Consider the following 22,355-nt stretch of genomic DNA (forward strand, 5'->3'; position numbering starts at 1 on the left):
ACTGTCTCTGACCGAGGGCAGAACGGACAGCCATCCCCTGTGCCAGGATCGAGGTGCACCAGATACCTGTTTGTAGCTATGGCCCCATGTACGATCCTCCATTGGATGTCTCCTGTCCGTTCTGCCCTCAGTCAGAGACAGTCTACCACCTCTTTGTCCAATGTCCCAGACTGGAAAAATTAGAGGACAAATTTGTTGCTCTCGTTTATTTTGTTATAAGGTTAGTAGATGTGCAATGTTCAGTTGTCAGAAATGAAAGGCTAGCCTAATCTTTTGTCATATTTGGCTGTGATCACTTTTTTGTAGCCTATCATAATTTATATAGCCTATGACGTTCTCCCAAACAACCAGCTGTTGTAGTTTCACTTAACTAAAATAAATGCAGTCTACTACCTACAATGGGTGTATAAAAAGCGGAAAATATGTTTGATATTAAAGTAGCACGCTACTTTTATTTTGGCGTTACTTCCGCTTCCGGTCTGCCCGCCGTCATGTTCGAATGTAAGAAACGAAAAATGAAAAAAGTAATTCCCAAAAACCAAATTTTGTCCGTTATTTGATTTTGGTTTTTCGTTTTTTTAGGAAGACAGAAAAATCCATTTTTGGTTTAAAACGAAAAATGGAAAAAGGACACCTATTTCCGTTTTTTCATTTTTCGTTTTGACAGAAAAACGGATTATACTTTGGTACCCGGACCCGACAGCCAATCAGAGTAGCTTGAAGACCTTTGATCCTGCGACAGCCAATCAGATCAGCCTGAAGACCTTTGATCCTGCGACAGCCAATCAGAGCAGCCTGAAGACGTTAGATCCTGCGACAGCCAATCAGAGCAGCCTGAAGACCTTTGATCCTGCGACAGCCAATCAGAGCAGCCTGAAGATGTTTGATCCTGCGACAGCCAATCAGAGCAGCCTGAAGACCTTTGATCCTGCGACAGCCAATCAGAGCAGCCTGAAGACCTTTGATCCTGCGACAGCCAATCAGAGAAGCCTGAAGACGTTCGATCCTGCGACAGCCAATCAGAGCAGCCTGAAGACGTTTGATTCTGCAACAGCCAATCACATGATGACGTGATTAGTTAACTGAAAATATTTTCTTTTTTGGTTCATAATTGTTAATGGTTTCTTTTTGTGGTTATTCTGTTAGTTAGTTAGTTAAGTTAGTTATAGTTATGAAAGGTAATGTTTGAATTGCTTTTTTGTTTAAAACGAAAAATGGAAAAAGGACACCTATTTCCGTTTTTTCATTTTTTCGTTTTGACAGAAAAACGGATTATACTTTGGTATCCGGACCCGACAGCCAATCAGAGTAGCCTGAAGACATTTGATCCTGCGACAGCCAATAAGGGCAGACTGAAGACCTTTGATCCTGCGACAGCCAATCAGAGTAGCCTGAAGACCTTTGATCCTGCGACAGCCAATCAGATCAGCCTGAAGACCTTTGATCCTGCGACAGCCAATCAGGGCAGCCTGAAGACGTTAGATCCTGCGACAGCCAATCAGAGCAGCCTGAAGACCTTTAATCCTGCGACAGCCAATCAGAGCAGTCTGAAGATGTTTTATCCTGCGACAGCCAATCAGAGCAGCCTGAAGACCTTTGATCCTGCGACAGCCAATCAGAGTAGCCTGAAGACCTTTGATCCTGCGACAGCCAATCAGATCAGCCTGAAGACCTTTGATCCTGCGACAGCCAATCAGAGCAGCCTGAAGACGTTAGATCCTGCGACAGCCAATCAGAGCAACCTGAAGACCTTTCATTTTGCGACAGCCAATCAGATCAGCCTGAAGACCTTTGATCCTGCGACAGCCAATCAGAGCAGCCTGAAGATGTTTGATCCTGCGACAGCCAATCAGAGCAGCCTGAAGATGTTTGCTCCTGCGACAGCCAATCAGAGCAACCTGAAGACCTTTGATCCTGCGACAGCCAATCAGAGCAGCCTGAAGATGTTTGCTCCTGCGACAGCCAATCAGAGCAACCTGAAGACCTTTCATTTTGCGACAGCCAATCAGATAAGCCTGAAGACCTTTGATTCTGCGACAGCCAATCAGAGCAGCCTGAAGATGTTTGATCCTGCGACAGCCAATCAGAGCAGCCTGAAGACAATGATCCTGCGACAGCCAATCAGATCAGCCTGAAGACCTTTGATCCTGCGACAGCCAATCAGAGCAGCCTGAAGACATTAGATTCTGCGACAGCCAATCAGAGCAGCCTGAAGACCTTTGATCCTGCGACAGCCAATAAGGGCAGCCTGAAGACCTTTGATCTTGCGACAGCCAATCAGAGTAGCCTGAAGACCTTTGATCCTGCGACAGCCAATCAGATCAGCCTGAAGACCTTTGATCCTGCGACAGCCAATCAGATCAGCCTGAAGACCTTTGATCCTGCGACAGCCAATCAGAGCAGCCTGAAGACATTAGATTCTGCGACAGCCAATCAGAGCAGCCTGAAGACCTTTGATCCTGCGACAGCCAATCAGAGCAGCCTGAAGACCTTTAATCCTGCGACAGCCAATCAGAGCAGCCTGAAGATGTTTGATCCTGCGACAGCCAATCAGAGCAGCCTGTTATGTTGTTTGGAGCTGTAGAAGAGGTATAAAAATAGCGTTTTGTAGCGGTGACATGATATGCCTCTCTCACTTCCAGGCTAACGACTTTTGGCTAAAAACGGTCAAATCGAAATTCTCAGAACACATCCAAATGACATGATTTTGATGTCAACTCAACATATGTACTCCCAACATCCCGTAAATGGATCTAAAGTGCATTTTACTCCGGATTATCCCTTTAATCAACAGAAGTACAGCCTTCCTCCTTGCACAATAATGTGGCCCAAAGATGAACTGGAGGAGAAACCCTCATTTAACCCCTGAAACCACCTCTGCAGCTGGCTGAACAGCGCCTCCAGTCTGGGACATTGGACAAAGAGGTGGTAGACTGTCTCTGACCGAGGGCAGAACGGACAGCCATCCCCTGTGCCAGGATCGAGGTGCACCAGATACCTGTTTGTAGCTATGGCCCCATGTACGATCCTCCACTGGATGTCTCCTGTCCGTTTGTCAACAGGAGGTTTGTACAGGGACCGCCAACAGCCTTCAGGGGAAGGTCCCATGCCAAAAAACTCCGTCCACTTTGATGCCTTTAAACCTACCAGGGTGCGCAGGTTCCCAACTTTAATGCTGAGGAGATAGAGAGAAAAGGATCCTTTTGGTCAGAAGTATCTGCCAGTCCTTCAGCAGAAGGATCCTTTCGGTCCTTCAATGGTTTCTTCATGTCCATTTCTGAGTTTGTCTTCTCCTGTAGTCGTGCCTGTAATGTTGGCGATGCCTGAGGGGCTGTCTTGACTGTTTGCCATAAACGTCCGTTTTCAAAATAATCAACTCACCGGAGTGGTTACTGGTGTGCACTGGTAATCCAAATCAAATTTCGTTGCGAAAAGTTGCTTCTGTCGTGTTTTATTTGGCAGCTCGTTCACGCTCGCACTATTTTCTTAGCGGTGGCGGAGTAGTATCAACGAACATCCAGTACAAAATGTCAAATAAAACACTCAGAACACTCAGAATTTAAAACTTTAAAAAACACAAGAGGTTTGTGGGAATTTGAAGCAATAAGATCAGAGAAATATTTTCTTTTGGCCTCTTTCACAGAGGACTGATATCGACGCCAACAGTCACCCAATATTTGCAGAGACACTTCCAGTTTATCCTTATTCCACTTGCGCTCAGCTCTGCGACACACCTGTCTCGCATTGCGAGTCGTTTCATTCAACCAGGGCTCTGGTTTAACTTTATGCTGCCTGCTTTTTAATGGAATGGAAAGGAGGCAGATTTTGATGGCCATCGCGATCTGAATTGCGCCAATCTTTGGCGGAAATTCTCAGTTCAAGCGACGTTTGGCGACTATACACCGTCAGGCAGTCAACATGATGTGCAACACATAGTACAAACAGTATAAAAACACACAAAAGTCGGAACGGCTGACAGAGCGCCTCACACACTGGCGCCATCTTACTAACTGTTACTAACAAAAGAGATACCATGACTGTTGGAAAGATTGTGCAGCATGAATCTCGATCACGTAACGTCTACTTGTTAGGACAAATTACTAACAAGTAGTGAGCGAGCGAGCGAGCAAGCGGGCGAACAAGCGGCAAAGCGTGCGAGCTCAAGCAGGCGAACAAGCGGCAAAGCGTGCGAGCTCAAGCAGGCGAACAAGCGGGCGAGCAAGCGGGCAACCAAGCGGGCGAGCTCAAGCGGGCGACCATGCGGGCGAGCAAGCGGGCGAGCAAGCGGGCGAGCAAGCGGGCGAGCTCAAGCGTGCGAGCAAGCTACAACTAAGCGGGCGAACAAGCGGGCAAGCAAGCAGGCAAGCTAGTATACATCTTGAAGAGGGGGTTCTATTTATAAACTCTGGAGATATCATTTTGTGATGTCATCTATGATAACATCGCTGTGATGTCATCTATGATAACATCGCTGTGATGTCATCTATGATAACATCGCTGTGATGTCATCTATGATAACATCGCTGTGATGTCATCTATGATAACATCACGGTGATGTCACTGATGACATCGCTGTGATGTCATCTATGACATTCCATCTTGTGAATATTGCTTTTGTGATGTCATAACATTTCTGTGCTGTTGTCATCACACAATTGTGGAACTGAAAACATTATTTCACTCCGTTATTGATTTTCCAGAGAATGAATCCGTTATTCATGTTGGTCAGTTTTACTGAAAAATGTCGCAGTTTCTGTCCATGACTTAGCATGTAGCAGTAGCATAAACAGATCCTTGATCAGGGGTTTGTGTGGGGGGAGATGACTGGAGAGCAGGTTTTGGGAGGTCCAACCTTTTATATAGATCTAGATAGATAGATAGATAGATAGATAGATAGATAGATTCTGTATATATATCTATATCGTCTGCACCAACGACACCAAGTCAGATTCCTTGTAAGTGCAAACCTACTTGGCAATAAATTCTGGTTCTGATTACGTGTCCACAGGTAGAAAACATCTGTCTGCATCTGGCTCATCTTCCATAAGCACACTTCCTCTGTCAGCACAAGTGTGGCGTCACTCTTTGTGATGACCAAGCGCATAGTGGGTGTGCTGCTATCCCACCAAAATATAACAGGGAATCGTTAAGAGAAAAAGCCTGATGATTTAAAACATCAAAGCAGCTGAAGGAAAGAAAGGGAATCTTTGCAGAGTAAACCTGCCTGAATGTCTGAAGCTGAAGCTACAGCTCTGCAGTCCCGGACTCACAAAACCCTGATCAGGGATCTGTTGATGCTACTGCTACATGCTAAGTGAGGCCGATCAGCGACGTCACGTTACGTTGCATCTTGGGTAGTTTGAATATGAGTAGTAACCTCATGATGCATACCCAACATTTCGGAGAATCTAGTATTATATATAATATTTTGATATACAATCATTGTAAATATTAATCATTTCTTTTTGAGCTACTTGACTCATTTAAATTTCCCCCATTGGGGGATGGATAAAGTATTTTTCTATTCTAGAAGACGCAGACGCAGACAGGCTTCTCGACCCACCCGTAGGGCCTCTGGTCAAAATCAAATCAAACTTTATTTATAAAGCACTTTTCATACATTAACATGTAGCACAAAGTGCTATACATGTTTAAAAGCAGGTTTGAAAAAAAAGACACCTTATTTCCTTATTTTGAATATCTGTCCAATATCCAATATCAAACCAACTTCACCACGGTCTTCAGCAGCAGCTGCAGCAGCAACATTTCCGGAAAGGTACTGGCTTGATTAAATTCATTCTGGACTCTATATTCGACCACATGAAGACCTCGGGACACTTCGGTTTGGCTTTAGGGACCCTCTACTCACTACCACGTAAGTGTTATGTTGTTTGAAGCTGTAGAAGAGGTATAAAAATAGCGTTTTGTAGCGGTGACATGATGGGCCTCTCTCACTTCCAGGCTAACGACTTTTGGCTAAAAACGGTCAAATCGAAATTCTCAGAACACATCCGAATGACATGATTTTGATGTCAACTCAACATATGTACTCCCAACATCCCGTAAATGGATCTAAAGTGCATTTTACTCCGGATTATCCCTTTAATCAACTGAAGTTCAGCCTTCCTCCTTGCACAATAATGTGGCCCAAAGATGAACAGGCTGGAGGAGAAACCCTCACTTAACCCCTGAAACCACCTCTGCAGCTGTCTGAACAGCACCTCCAGTCTGGGACATTGGACAAAGAGGTGGTAGACTGTCTCTGACCGAGGGCAGAACGGACAGCCATCCCCTGTGCCAGGATCGAGGTGCACCAGATACCTGTTTGTAGCTATGGCCCCATGTACGATCCTCCATTGGATGTCTCCTGTCCGTTCTGCCCTCAGTCAGAGACAGTCTACCACCTCTTTGTCCAATGTCCCAGACTGGAAAAATTAGAGGACAAATTTGTTGCTCTCGTTTATTTTGTTATAAGGTTAGTAGATGTGCAATGTTCAGTTGTCAGAAATGAAAGGCTAGCCTAATCTTTTGTCATATTTGGCTGTGATCACTTTTTTGTAGCCTATCATAATTTATATAGCCTATGACGTTCTCCCAAACAACCAGCTGTTGTAGTTTCACTTAACTAAAATAAATGCAGTCTACTACCTACAATGGGTGTATAAAAAGCGGAAAATATGTTTGATATTAAAGTAGCACGCTACTTTTATTTTGGCGTTACTTCCGCTTCCGGTCTGCCCGCCGTCATGTTCGAATGTAAGAAACGAAAAATGAAAAAAGTAATTCCAAAAAACCAAATTTTGTCCGTTATTTGATTTTGGTTTTTCGTTTTTTTAGGAAGACAGAAAAATCCATTTTTGGTTTAAAACGAAAAATGGAAAAAGGACACCTATTTCCGTTTTTTCATTTTTCGTTTTGACAGAAAAACGGATTATACTTTGGTACCCGGACCCGACAGCCAATCAGAGTAGCTTGAAGACCTTTGATCCTGCGACAGCCAATCAGATCAGCCTGAAGACCTTTGATCCTGCGACAGCCAATCAGAGCAGCCTGAAGACGTTAGATCCTGCGACAGCCAATCAGAGCAGCCTGAAGACCTTTGATCCTGCGACAGCCAATCAGAGCAGCCTGAAGATGTTTGATCCTGCGACAGCCAATCAGAGCAGCCTGAAGACCTTTGATCCTGCGACAGCCAATCAGAGCAGCCTGAAGACCTTTGATCCTGCGACAGCCAATCAGAGAAGCCTGAAGACGTTCGATCCTGCGACAGCCAATCAGAGCAGCCTGAAGACGTTTGATTCTGCAACAGCCAATCACATGATGACGTGATTAGTTAACTGAAAATATTTTCTTTTTTGGTTCATAATTGTTAATGGTTTCTTTTTGTGGTTATTCTGTTAGTTAGTTAGTTAAGTTAGTTATAGTTATGAAAGGTAATGTTTGAATTGCTTTTTTGTTTAAAACGAAAAATGGAAAAAGGACACCTATTTCCGTTTTTTCATTTTTTCGTTTTGACAGAAAAACGGATTATACTTTGGTATCCGGACCCGACAGCCAATCAGAGTAGCCTGAAGACATTTGATCCTGCGACAGCCAATAAGGGCAGACTGAAGACCTTTGATCCTGCGACAGCCAATCAGAGTAGCCTGAAGACCTTTGATCCTGCGACAGCCAATCAGATCAGCCTGAAGACCTTTGATCCTGCGACAGCCAATCAGGGCAGCCTGAAGACGTTAGATCCTGCGACAGCCAATCAGAGCAGCCTGAAGACCTTTAATCCTGCGACAGCCAATCAGAGCAGTCTGAAGATGTTTTATCCTGCGACAGCCAATCAGAGCAGCCTGAAGACCTTTGATCCTGCGACAGCCAATCAGAGTAGCCTGAAGACCTTTGATCCTGCGACAGCCAATCAGATCAGCCTGAAGACCTTTGATCCTGCGACAGCCAATCAGAGCAGCCTGAAGACGTTAGATCCTGCGACAGCCAATCAGAGCAACCTGAAGACCTTTCATTTTGCGACAGCCAATCAGATCAGCCTGAAGACCTTTGATCCTGCGACAGCCAATCAGAGCAGCCTGAAGATGTTTGATCCTGCGACAGCCAATCAGAGCAGCCTGAAGATGTTTGCTCCTGCGACAGCCAATCAGAGCAACCTGAAGACCTTTGATCCTGCGACAGCCAATCAGAGCAGCCTGAAGATGTTTGCTCCTGCGACAGCCAATCAGAGCAACCTGAAGACCTTTCATTTTGCGACAGCCAATCAGATAAGCCTGAAGACCTTTGATTCTGCGACAGCCAATCAGAGCAGCCTGAAGATGTTTGATCCTGCGACAGCCAATCAGAGCAGCCTGAAGACAATGATCCTGCGACAGCCAATCAGATCAGCCTGAAGACCTTTGATCCTGCGACAGCCAATCAGAGCAGCCTGAAGACATTAGATTCTGCGACAGCCAATCAGAGCAGCCTGAAGACCTTTGATCCTGCGACAGCCAATAAGGGCAGCCTGAAGACCTTTGATCTTGCGACAGCCAATCAGAGTAGCCTGAAGACCTTTGATCCTGCGACAGCCAATCAGATCAGCCTGAAGACCTTTGATCCTGCGACAGCCAATCAGATCAGCCTGAAGACCTTTGATCCTGCGACAGCCAATCAGAGCAGCCTGAAGACATTAGATTCTGCGACAGCCAATCAGAGCAGCCTGAAGACCTTTGATCCTGCGACAGCCAATCAGAGCAGCCTGAAGACCTTTAATCCTGCGACAGCCAATCAGAGCAGCCTGAAGATGTTTGATCCTGCGACAGCCAATCAGAGCAGCCTGTTATGTTGTTTGGAGCTGTAGAAGAGGTATAAAAATAGCGTTTTGTAGCGGTGACATGATATGCCTCTCTCACTTCCAGGCTAACGACTTTTGGCTAAAAACGGTCAAATCGAAATTCTCAGAACACATCCAAATGACATGATTTTGATGTCAACTCAACATATGTACTCCCAACATCCCGTAAATGGATCTAAAGTGCATTTTACTCCGGATTATCCCTTTAATCAACAGAAGTACAGCCTTCCTCCTTGCACAATAATGTGGCCCAAAGATGAACTGGAGGAGAAACCCTCATTTAACCCCTGAAACCACCTCTGCAGCTGGCTGAACAGCGCCTCCAGTCTGGGACATTGGACAAAGAGGTGGTAGACTGTCTCTGACCGAGGGCAGAACGGACAGCCATCCCCTGTGCCAGGATCGAGGTGCACCAGATACCTGTTTGTAGCTATGGCCCCATGTACGATCCTCCACTGGATGTCTCCTGTCCGTTTGTCAACAGGAGGTTTGTACAGGGACCGCCAACAGCCTTCAGGGGAAGGTCCCATGCCAAAAAACTCCGTCCACTTTGATGCCTTTAAACCTACCAGGGTGCGCAGGTTCCCAACTTTAATGCTGAGGAGATAGAGAGAAAAGGATCCTTTTGGTCAGAAGTATCTGCCAGTCCTTCAGCAGAAGGATCCTTTCGGTCCTTCAATGGTTTCTTCATGTCCATTTCTGAGTTTGTCTTCTCCTGTAGTCGTGCCTGTAATGTTGGCGATGCCTGAGGGGCTGTCTTGACTGTTTGCCATAAACGTCCGTTTTCAAAATAATCAACTCACCGGAGTGGTTACTGGTGTGCACTGGTAATCCAAATCAAATTTCGTTGCGAAAAGTTGCTTCTGTCGTGTTTTATTTGGCAGCTCGTTCACGCTCGCACTATTTTCTTAGCGGTGGCGGAGTAGTATCAACGAACATCCAGTACAAAATGTCAAATAAAACACTCAGAACACTCAGAATTTAAAACTTTAAAAAACACAAGAGGTTTGTGGGAATTTGAAGCAATAAGATCAGAGAAATATTTTCTTTTGGCCTCTTTCACAGAGGACTGATATCGACGCCAACAGTCACCCAATATTTGCAGAGACACTTCCAGTTTATCCTTATTCCACTTGCGCTCAGCTCTGCGACACACCTGTCTCGCATTGCGAGTCGTTTCATTCAACCAGGGCTCTGGTTTAACTTTATGCTACCTGCTTTTTAATGGAATGGAAAGGAGGCAGATTTTGATGGCCATCGCGATCTGAATTGCGCCAATCTTTGGCGGAAATTCTCAGTTCAAGCGACGTTTGGCGACTATACACCGTCAGGCAGTCAACATGATGTGCAACACATAGTACAAACAGTATAAAAACACACAAAAGTCGGAACGGCTGACAGAGCGCCTCACACACTGGCGCCATCTTACTAACTGTTACTAACAAAAGAGATACCATGACTGTTGGAAAGATTGTGCAGCATGAATCTCGATCACGTAACGTCTACTTGTTAGGACAAATTACTAACAAGTAGTGAGCGAGCGAGCGAGCAAGCGGGCGAACAAGCGGCAAAGCGTGCGAGCTCAAGCAGGCGAACAAGCGGCAAAGCGTGCGAGCTCAAGCAGGCGAACAAGCGGGCGAGCAAGCGGGCAACCAAGCGGGCGAGCTCAAGCGGGCGACCATGCGGGCGAGCAAGCGGGCGAGCAAGCGGGCGAGCAAGCGGGCGAGCTCAAGCGTGCGAGCAAGCTACAACTAAGCGGGCGAACAAGCGGGCAAGCAAGCAGGCAAGCTAGTATACATCTTGAAGAGGGGGTTCTATTTATAAACTCTGGAGATATCATTTTGTGATGTCATCTATGATAACATCGCTGTGATGTCATCTATGATAACATCGCTGTGATGTCATCTATGATAACATCGCTGTGATGTCATCTATGATAACATCGCTGTGATGTCATCTATGATAACATCACGGTGATGTCACTGATGACATCGCTGTGATGTCATCTATGACATTCCATCTTGTGAATATTGCTTTTGTGATGTCATAACATTTCTGTGCTGTTGTCATCACACAATTGTGGAACTGAAAACATTATTTCACTCCGTTATTGATTTTCCAGAGAATGAATCCGTTATTCATGTTGGTCAGTTTTACTGAAAAATGTCGCAGTTTCTGTCCATGACTTAGCATGTAGCAGTAGCATAAACAGATCCTTGATCAGGGGTTTGTGTGGGGGGAGATGACTGGAGAGCAGGTTTTGGGAGGTCCAACCTTTTATATAGATCTAGATAGATAGATAGATAGATAGATAGATAGATTCTGTATATATATCTATATCGTCTGCACCAACGACACCAAGTCAGATTCCTTGTAAGTGCAAACCTACTTGGCAATAAATTCTGGTTCTGATTACGTGTCCACAGGTAGAAAACATCTGTCTGCATCTGGCTCATCTTCCATAAGCACACTTCCTCTGTCAGCACAAGTGTGGCGTCACTCTTTGTGATGACCAAGCGCATAGTGGGTGTGCTGCTATCCCACCAAAATATAACAGGGAATCGTTAAGAGAAAAAGCCTGATGATTTAAAACATCAAAGCAGCTGAAGGAAAGAAAGGGAATCTTTGCAGAGTAAACCTGCCTGAATGTCTGAAGCTGAAGCTACAGCTCTGCAGTCCCGGACTCACAAAACCCTGATCAGGGATCTGTTGATGCTACTGCTACATGCTAAGTGAGGCCGATCAGCGACGTCACGTTACGTTGCATCTTGGGTAGTTTGAATATGAGTAGTAACCTCATGATGCATACCCAACATTTCGGAGAATCTAGTATTATATATAATATTTTGATATACAATCATTGTAAATATTAATCATTTCTTTTTGAGCTACTTGACTCATTTAAATTTCCCCCATTGGGGGATGGATAAAGTATTTTTCTATTCTAGAAGACGCAGACGCAGACAGGCTTCTCGACCCACCCGTAGGGCCTCTGGTCAAAATCAAATCAAACTTTATTTATAAAGCACTTTTCATACATTAACATGTAGCACAAAGTGCTATACATGTTTAAAAGCAGGTTTGAAAAAAAAGACACCTTATTTCCTTATTTTGAATATCTGTCCAATATCCAATATCAAACCAACTTCACCACGGTCTTCAGCAGCAGCTGCAGCAGCAACATTTCCGGAAAGGTACTGGCTTGATTAAATTCATTCTGGACTCTATATTCGACCACATGAAGACCTCGGGACACTTCGGTTTGGCTTTAGGGACCCTCTACTCACTACCACGTAAGTGTTATGTTGTTTGAAGCTGTAGAAGAGGTATAAAAATAGCGTTTTGTAGCGGTGACATGATGGGCCTCTCTCACTTCCAGGCTAACGACTTTTGGCTAAAAACGGTCAAATCGAAATTCTCAGAACACATCCGAATGACATGATTTTGATGTCAACTCAACATATGTACTCCCAACATCCCGTAAATGGATCTAAAGTGCATTTTACTCCGGATTATCCCTTTAATCAACTGAAGTTCAGCCTTCCTCCTTGCACAATAATGTGGCCCAAAGATGAACAGGCTGGAGGAGAAACCCTCACTTAACCCCTGAAACCACCTCTGCAGCTGTCTGAACAGCACCTCCAGTCTGGGACATTGGACAAAGAGGTGGTAGACTGTCTCTGACCGAGGGCAGAACGGACAGCCATCCCCTGTGCCAGGATCGAGGTGCACCAGATACCTGTTTGTAGCTATGGCCCCATGTACGATCCTCCATTGGATGTCTCCTGTCCGTTCTGCCCTCAGTCAGAGACAGTCTACCACCTCTTTGTCCAATGTCCCAGACTGGAAAAATTAGAGGACAAATTTGTTGCTCTCGTTTATTTTGTTATAAGGTTAGTAGATGTGCAATGTTCAGTTGTCAGAAATGAAAGGCTAGCCTAATCTTTTGTCATATTTGGCTGTGATCACTTTTTTGTAGCCTATCATAATTTATATAGCCTATGACGTTCTCCCAAACAACCAGCTGTTGTAGTTTCACTTAACTAAAATAAATGCAGTCTACTACCTACAATGGGTGTATAAAAAGCGGAAAATATGTTTGATATTAAAGTAGCACGCTACTTTTATTTTGGCGTTACTTCCGCTTCCGGTCTGCCCGCCGTCATGTTCGAATGTAAGAAACGAAAAATGAAAAAAGTAATTCCCAAAAACCAAATTTTGTCCGTTATTTGATTTTGGTTTTTCGTTTTTTTAGGAAGACAGAAAAATCCATTTTTGGTTTAAAACGAAAAATGGAAAAAGGACACCTATTTCCGTTTTTTCATTTTTCGTTTTGACAGAAAAACGGATTATACTTTGGTACCCGGACCCGACAGCCAATCAGAGTAGCTTGAAGACCTTTGATCCTGCGACAGCCAATCAGATCAGCCTGAAGACCTTTGATCCTGCGACAGCCAATCAGAGCAGCCTGAAGACGTTAGATCCTGCGACAGCCAATCAGAGCAGCCTGAAGACCTTTGATCCTGCGACAGCCAATCAGAGCAGCCTGAAGATGTTTGATCCTGCGACAGCCAATCAGAGCAGCCTGAAGACCTTTGATCCTGCGACAGCCAATCAGAGCAGCCTGAAGACCTTTGATCCTGCGACAGCCAATCAGAGAAGCCTGAAGACGTTCGATCCTGCGACAGCCAATCAGAGCAGCCTGAAGACGTTTGATTCTGCAACAGCCAATCACATGATGACGTGATTAGTTAACTGAAAATATTTTCTTTTTTGGTTCATAATTGTTAATGGTTTCTTTTTGTGGTTATTCTGTTAGTTAGTTAGTTAAGTTAGTTATAGTTATGAAAGGTAATGTTTGAATTGCTTTTTTGTTTAAAACGAAAAATGGAAAAAGGACACCTATTTCCGTTTTTTCATTTTTTCGTTTTGACAGAAAAACGGATTATACTTTGGTATCCGGACCCGACAGCCAATCAGAGTAGCCTGAAGACATTTGATCCTGCGACAGCCAATAAGGGCAGACTGAAGACCTTTGATCCTGCGACAGCCAATCAGAGTAGCCTGAAGACCTTTGATCCTGCGACAGCCAATCAGATCAGCCTGAAGACCTTTGATCCTGCGACAGCCAATCAGGGCAGCCTGAAGACGTTAGATCCTGCGACAGCCAATCAGAGCAGCCTGAAGACCTTTAATCCTGCGACAGCCAATCAGAGCAGTCTGAAGATGTTTTATCCTGCGACAGCCAATCAGAGCAGCCTGAAGACCTTTGATCCTGCGACAGCCAATCAGAGTAGCCTGAAGACCTTTGATCCTGCGACAGCCAATCAGATCAGCCTGAAGACCTTTGATCCTGCGACAGCCAATCAGAGCAGCCTGAAGACGTTAGATCCTGCGACAGCCAATCAGAGCAACCTGAAGACCTTTCATTTTGCGACAGCCAATCAGATCAGCCTGAAGACCTTTGATCCTGCGACAGCCAATCAGAGCAGCCTGAAGATGTTTGATCCTGCGACAGCCAATCAGAGCAGCCTGAAGATGTTTGCTCCTGCGACAGCCAATCAGAGCAACCTGAAGACCTTTGATCCTGCGACAGCCAATCAGAGCAGCCTGAAGATGTTTGCTCCTGCGACAGCCAATCAGAGCAACCTGAAGACCTTTCATTTTGCGACAGCCAATCAGATAAGCCTGAAGACCTTTGATTCTGCGACAGCCAATCAGAGCAGCCTGAAGATGTTTGATCCTGCGACAGCCAATCAGAGCAGCCTGAAGACAATGATCCTGCGACAGCCAATCAGATCAGCCTGAAGACCTTTGATCCTGCGACAGCCAATCAGAGCAGCCTGAAGACATTAGATTCTGCGACAGCCAATCAGAGCAGCCTGAAGACCTTTGATCCTGCGACAGCCAATAAGGGCAGCCTGAAGACCTTTGATCTTGCGACAGCCAATCAGAGTAGCCTGAAGACCTTTGATCCTGCGACAGCCAATCAGATCAGCCTGAAGACCTTTGATCCTGCGACAGCCAATCAGATCAGCCTGAAGACCTTTGATCCTGCGACAGCCAATCAGAGCAGCCTGAAGACATTAGATTCTGCGACAGCCAATCAGAGCAGCCTGAAGACCTTTGATCCTGCGACAGCCAATCAGAGCAGCCTGAAGACCTTTAATCCTGCGACAGCCAATCAGAGCAGCCTGAAGATGTTTGATCCTGCGACAGCCAATCAGAGCAGCCTGTTATGTTGTTTGGAGCTGTAGAAGAGGTATAAAAATAGCGTTTTGTAGCGGTGACATGATATGCCTCTCTCACTTCCAGGCTAACGACTTTTGGCTAAAAACGGTCAAATCGAAATTCTCAGAACACATCCAAATGACATGATTTTGATGTCAACTCAACATATGTACTCCCAACATCCCGTAAATGGATCTAAAGTGCATTTTACTCCGGATTATCCCTTTAATCAACAGAAGTACAGCCTTCCTCCTTGCACAATAATGTGGCCCAAAGATGAACTGGAGGAGAAACCCTCATTTAACCCCTGAAACCACCTCTGCAGCTGGCTGAACAGCGCCTCCAGTCTGGGACATTGGACAAAGAGGTGGTAGACTGTCTCTGACCGAGGGCAGAACGGACAGCCATCCCCTGTGCCAGGATCGAGGTGCACCAGATACCTGTTTGTAGCTATGGCCCCATGTACGATCCTCCACTGGATGTCTCCTGTCTGTTTGTCAACAGGAGGTTTGTACAGGGACCGCCAACAGCCTTCAGGGGAAGGTCCCATGCCAAAAAACTCCGTCCACTTTGATGCCTTTAAACCTACCAGGGTGCGCAGGTTCCCAACTTTAATGCTGAGGAGATAGAGAGAAAAGGATCCTTTTGGTCAGAAGTATCTGCCAGTCCTTCAGCAGAAGGATCCTTTCGGTCCTTCAATGGTTTCTTCATGTCCATTTCTGAGTTTGTCTTCTCCTGTAGTCGTGCCTGTAATGTTGGCGATGCCTGAGGGGCTGTCTTGACTGTTTGCCATAAACGTCCGTTTTCAAAATAATCAACTCACCGGAGTGGTTACTGGTGTGCACTGGTAATCCAAATCAAATTTCGTTGCGAAAAGTTGCTTCTGTCGTGTTTTATTTGGCAGCTCGTTCACGCTCGCACTATTTTCTTAGCGGTGGCGGAGTAGTATCAACGAACATCCAGTACAAAATGTCAAATAAAACACTCAGAACACTCAGAATTTAAAACTTTAAAAAACACAAGAGGTTTGTGGGAATTTGAAGCAATAAGATCAGAGAAATATTTTCTTTTGGCCTCTTTCACAGAGGACTGATATCGACGCCAACAGTCACCCAATATTTGCAGAGACACTTCCAGTTTATCCTTATTCCACTTGCGCTCAGCTCTGCGACACACCTGTCTCGCATTGCGAGTCGTTTCATTCAACCAGGGCTCTGGTTTAACTTTATGCTGCCTGCTTTTTAATGGAATGGAAAGGAGGCAGATTTTGATGGCCATCGCGATCTGAATTGCGCCAATCTTTGGCGGAAATTCTCAGTTCAAGCGACGTTTGGCGACTATACACCGTCAGGCAGTCAACATGATGTGCAACACATAGTACAAACAGTATAAAAACACACAAAAGTCGGAACGGCTGACAGAGCGCCTCACACACTGGCGCCATCTTACTAACTGTTACTAACAAAAGAGATACCATGACTGTTGGAAAGATTGTGCAGCATGAATCTCGATCACGTAACGTCTACTTGTTAGGACAAATTACTAACAAGTAGTGAGCGAGCGAGCGAGCAAGCGGGCGAACAAGCGGCAAAGCGTGCGAGCTCAAGCAGGCGAACAAGCGGGCGAGCAAGCGGGCAACCAAGCGGGCGAGCTCAAGCGGGCGACCATGCGGGCGAGCAAGCGGGCGAGCAAGCGGGCGAGCTCAAGCGGGCGACCATGCGGGCGAGCAAGCGGGCGAGCAAGCGGGCGAGCAAGCGGGCGAGCTCAAGCGTGCGAGCAAGCTACAACTAAGCGGGCGAACAAGCGGGCAAGCAAGCAGGCAAGCTAGTATACATCTTGAAGAGGGGGTTCTATTTATAAACTCTGGAGATATCATTTTGTGATGTCATCTATGATAACATCGCTGTGATGTCATCTATGATAACATCGCTGTGATGTCATCTATGATAACATCACGGTGATGTCACTGATGACATCGCTGTGATGTCATCTATGACATTCCATCTTGTGAATATTGCTTTTGTGATGTCATAACATTTCTGTGCTGTTGTCATCACACAATTGTGGAACTGAAAACATTATTTCACTCCGTTATTGATTTTCCAGAGAATGAATCCGTTATTCATGTTGGTCAGTTTTACTGAAAAATGTCGCAGTTTCTGTCCATGACTTAGCATGTAGCAGTAGCATAAACAGATCCTTGATCAGGGGTTTGTGTGGGGGGAGATGACTGGAGAGCAGGTTTTGGGAGGTCCAACCTTTTATATAGATCTAGATAGATAGATAGATAGATAGATAGATAGATTCTGTATATATATCTATATCGTCTGCACCAACGACACCAAGTCAGATTCCTTGTAAGTGCAAACCTACTTGGCAATAAATTCTGGTTCTGATTACGTGTCCACAGGTAGAAAACATCTGTCTGCATCTGGCTCATCTTCCATAAGCACACTTCCTCTGTCAGCACAAGTGTGGCGTCACTCTTTGTGATGACCAAGCGCATAGTGGGTGTGCTGCTATCCCACCAAAATATAACAGGGAATCGTTAAGAGAAAAAGCCTGATGATTTAAAACATCAAAGCAGCTGAAGGAAAGAAAGGGAATCTTTGCAGAGTAAACCTGCCTGAATGTCTGAAGCTGAAGCTACAGCTCTGCAGTCCCGGACTCACAAAACCCTGATCAGGGATCTGTTGATGCTACTGCTACATGCTAAGTGAGGCCGATCAGCGACGTCACGTTACGTTGCATCTTGGGTAGTTTGAATATGAGTAGTAACCTCATGATGCATACCCAACATTTCGGAGAATCTAGTATTATATATAATATTTTGATATACAATCATTGTAAATATTAATCATTTCTTTTTGAGCTACTTGACTCATTTAAATTTCCCCCATTGGGGGATGGATAAAGTATTTTTCTATTCTAGAAGACGCAGACGCAGACAGGCTTCTCGACCCACCCGTAGGGCCTCTGGTCAAAATCAAATCAAACTTTATTTATAAAGCACTTTTCATACATTAACATGTAGCACAAAGTGCTATACATGTTTAAAAGCAGGTTTGAAAAAAAAGACACCTTATTTCCTTATTTTGAATATCTGTCCAATATCCAATATCAAACCAACTTCACCACGGTCTTCAGCAGCAGCTGCAGCAGCAACATTTCCGGAAAGGTACTGGCTTGATTAAATTCATTCTGGACTCTATATTCGACCACATGAAGACCTCGGGACACTTCGGTTTGGCTTTAGGGACCCTCTACTCACTACCACGTAAGTGTTATGTTGTTTGAAGCTGTAGAAGAGGTATAAAAATAGCGTTTTGTAGCGGTGACATGATGGGCCTCTCTCACTTCCAGGCTAACGACTTTTGGCTAAAAACGGTCAAATCGAAATTCTCAGAACACATCCGAATGACATGATTTTGATGTCAACTCAACATATGTACTCCCAACATCCCGTAAATGGATCTAAAGTGCATTTTACTCCGGATTATCCCTTTAATCAACTGAAGTTCAGCCTTCCTCCTTGCACAATAATGTGGCCCAAAGATGAACAGGCTGGAGGAGAAACCCTCACTTAACCCCTGAAACCACCTCTGCAGCTGTCTGAACAGCACCTCCAGTCTGGGACATTGGACAAAGAGGTGGTAGACTGTCTCTGACCGAGGGCAGAACGGACAGCCATCCCCTGTGCCAGGATCGAGGTGCACCAGATACCTGTTTGTAGCTATGGCCCCATGTACGATCCTCCATTGGATGTCTCCTGTCCGTTCTGCCCTCAGTCAGAGACAGTCTACCACCTCTTTGTCCAATGTCCCAGACTGGAAAAATTAGAGGACAAATTTGTTGCTCTCGTTTATTTTGTTATAAGGTTAGTAGATGTGCAATGTTCAGTTGTCAGAAATGAAAGGCTAGCCTAATCTTTTGTCATATTTGGCTGTGATCACTTTTTTGTAGCCTATCATAATTTATATAGCCTATGACGTTCTCCCAAACAACCAGCTGTTGTAGTTTCACTTAACTAAAATAAATGCAGTCTACTACCTACAATGGGTGTATAAAAAGCGGAAAATATGTTTGATATTAAAGTAGCACGCTACTTTTATTTTGGCGTTACTTCCGCTTCCGGTCTGCCCCCCGTCATGTTCGAATGTAAGAAACGAAAAATGAAAAAAGTAATTCCCAAAAACCAAATTTTGTCCGTTATTTGATTTTGGTTTTTCGTTTTTTTAGGAAGACAGAAAAATCCATTTTTGGTTTAAAACGAAAAATGGAAAAAGGACACCTATTTCCGTTTTTTCATTTTTCGTTTTGACAGAAAAACGGATTATACTTTGGTACCCGGACCCGACAGCCAATCAGAGTAGCTTGAAGACCTTTGATCCTGCGACAGCCAATCAGATCAGCCTGAAGACCTTTGATCCTGCGACAGCCAATCAGAGCAGCCTGAAGATGTTTGATCCTGCGACAGCCAATCAGAGCAGCCTGAAGACCTTTGATCCTGCGACAGCCAATCAGAGCAGCCTGAAGACCTTTGATCCTGCGACAGCCAATCAGAGAAGCCTGAAGACGTTCGATCCTGCGACAGCCAATCAGAGCAGCCTGAAGACGTTTGATTCTGCAACAGCCAATCACATGATGACGTGATTAGTTAACTGAAAATATTTTCTTTTTTGGTTCATAATTGTTAATGGTTTCTTTTTGTGGTTATTCTGTTAGTTAGTTAGTTAAGTTAGTTATAGTTATGAAAGGTAATGTTTGAATTGCTTTTTTGTTTAAAACGAAAAATGGAAAAAGGACACCTATTTCCGTTTTTTCATTTTTTCGTTTTGACAGAAAAACGGATTATACTTTGGTATCCGGACCCGACAGCCAATCAGAGTAGCCTGAAGACATTTGATCCTGCGACAGCCAATAAGGGCAGACTGAAGACCTTTGATCCTGCGACAGCCAATCAGAGTAGCCTGAAGACCTTTGATCCTGCGACAGCCAATCAGATCAGCCTGAAGACCTTTGATCCTGCGACAGCCAATCAGGGCAGCCTGAAGACGTTAGATCCTGCGACAGCCAATCAGAGCAGCCTGAAGACCTTTAATCCTGCGACAGCCAATCAGAGCAGTCTGAAGATGTTTTATCCTGCGACAGCCAATCAGAGCAGCCTGAAGACCTTTGATCCTGCGACAGCCAATCAGAGTAGCCTGAAGACCTTTGATCCTGCGACAGCCAATCAGATCAGCCTGAAGACCTTTGATCCTGCGACAGCCAATCAGAGCAGCCTGAAGACGTTAGATCCTGCGACAGCCAATCAGAGCAACCTGAAGACCTTTCATTTTGCGACAGCCAATCAGATCAGCCTGAAGACCTTTGATCCTGCGACAGCCAATCAGAGCAGCCTGAAGATGTTTGATCCTGCGACAGCCAATCAGAGCAGCCTGAAGATGTTTGATCCTGCGACAGCCAATCAGAGCAGCCTGAAGACCTTTGATCCTGCGACAGCCAATCAGAGCAGCCTGAAGACCTTTGATCCTGCGACAGCCAATCAGAGAAGCCTGAAGACGTTCGATCCTGCGACAGCCAATCAGAGCAGCCTGAAGACGTTTGATTCTGCAACAGCCAATCACATGATGACGTGATTAGTTAACTGAAAATATTTTCTTTTTTGGTTCATAATTGTTAATGGTTTCTTTTTGTGGTTATTCTGTTAGTTAGTTAGTTAAGTTAGTTATAGTTATGAAAGGTAATGTTTGAATTGCTTTTTTGTTTAAAACGAAAAATGGAAAAAGGACACCTATTTCCGTTTTTTCATTTTTTCGTTTTGACAGAAAAACGGATTATACTTTGGTATCCGGACCCGACAGCCAATCAGAGTAGCCTGAAGACATTTGATCCTGCGACAGCCAATAAGGGCAGACTGAAGACCTTTGATCCTGCGACAGCCAATCAGAGTAGCCTGAAGACCTTTGATCCTGCGACAGCCAATCAGATCAGCCTGAAGACCTTTGATCCTGCGACAGCCAATCAGGGCAGCCTGAAGACGTTAGATCCTGCGACAGCCAATCAGAGCAGCCTGAAGACCTTTGATCCTGCGACAGCCAATCAGAGCAGCCTGAAGATGTTTGATCCTGCGACAGCCAATCAGAGCAGCCTGAAGACCTTTGATCCTGCGACAGCCAATCAGAGCAGCCTGAAGACCTTTGATCCTGCGACAGCCAATCAGAGAAGCCTGAAGACGTTCGATCCTGCGACAGCCAATCAGAGCAGCCTGAAGACGTTTGATTCTGCAACAGCCAATCACATGATGACGTGATTAGTTAACTGAAAATATTTTCTTTTTTGGTTCATAATTGTTAATGGTTTCTTTTTGTGGTTATTCTGTTAGTTAGTTAGTTAAGTTAGTTATAGTTATGAAAGGTAATGTTTGAATTGCTTTTTTGTTTAAAACGAAAAATGGAAAAAGGACACCTATTTCCGTTTTTTCATTTTTTCGTTTTGACAGAAAAACGGATTATACTTTGGTATCCGGACCCGACAGCCAATCAGAGTAGCCTGAAGACATTTGATCCTGCGACAGCCAATAAGGGCAGACTGAAGACCTTTGATCCTGCGACAGCCAATCAGAGTAGCCTGAAGACCTTTGATCCTGCGACAGCCAATCAGATCAGCCTGAAGACCTTTGATCCTGCGACAGCCAATCAGGGCAGCCTGAAGACGTTAGATCCTGCGACAGCCAATCAGAGCAGCCTGAAGACCTTTAATCCTGCGACAGCCAATCAGAGCAGTCTGAAGATGTTTTATCCTGCGACAGCCAATCAGAGCAGCCTGAAGACCTTTGATCCTGCGACAGCCAATCAGAGTAGCCTGAAGACCTTTGATCCTGCGACAGCCAATCAGATCAGCCTGAAGACCTTTGATCCTGCGACAGCCAATCAGAGCAGCCTGAAGACGTTAGATCCTGCGACAGCCAATCAGAGCAACCTGAAGACCTTTCATTTTGCGACAGCCAATCAGATCAGCCTGAAGACCTTTGATCCTGCGACAGCCAATCAGAGCAGCCTGAAGATGTTTGATCCTGCGACAGCCAATCAGAGCAGCCTGAAGATGTTTGCTCCTGCGACAGCCAATCAGAGCAACCTGAAGACCTTTGATCCTGCGACAGCCAATCAGAGCAGCCTGAAGATGTTTGCTCCTGCGACAGCCAATCAGAGCAACCTGAAGACCTTTCATTTTGCGACAGCCAATCAGATAAGCCTGAAGACCTTTGATTCTGCGACAGCCAATCAGAGCA

The sequence above is a fragment of the Odontesthes bonariensis genome (genome assembly GCF_027942865.1).
Source record: "Odontesthes bonariensis isolate fOdoBon6 chromosome 6 unlocalized genomic scaffold, fOdoBon6.hap1 SUPER_6_unloc_2, whole genome shotgun sequence".
NCBI classification, from domain to species: Eukaryota; Metazoa; Chordata; class Actinopteri; order Atheriniformes; family Atherinopsidae; genus Odontesthes; species Odontesthes bonariensis.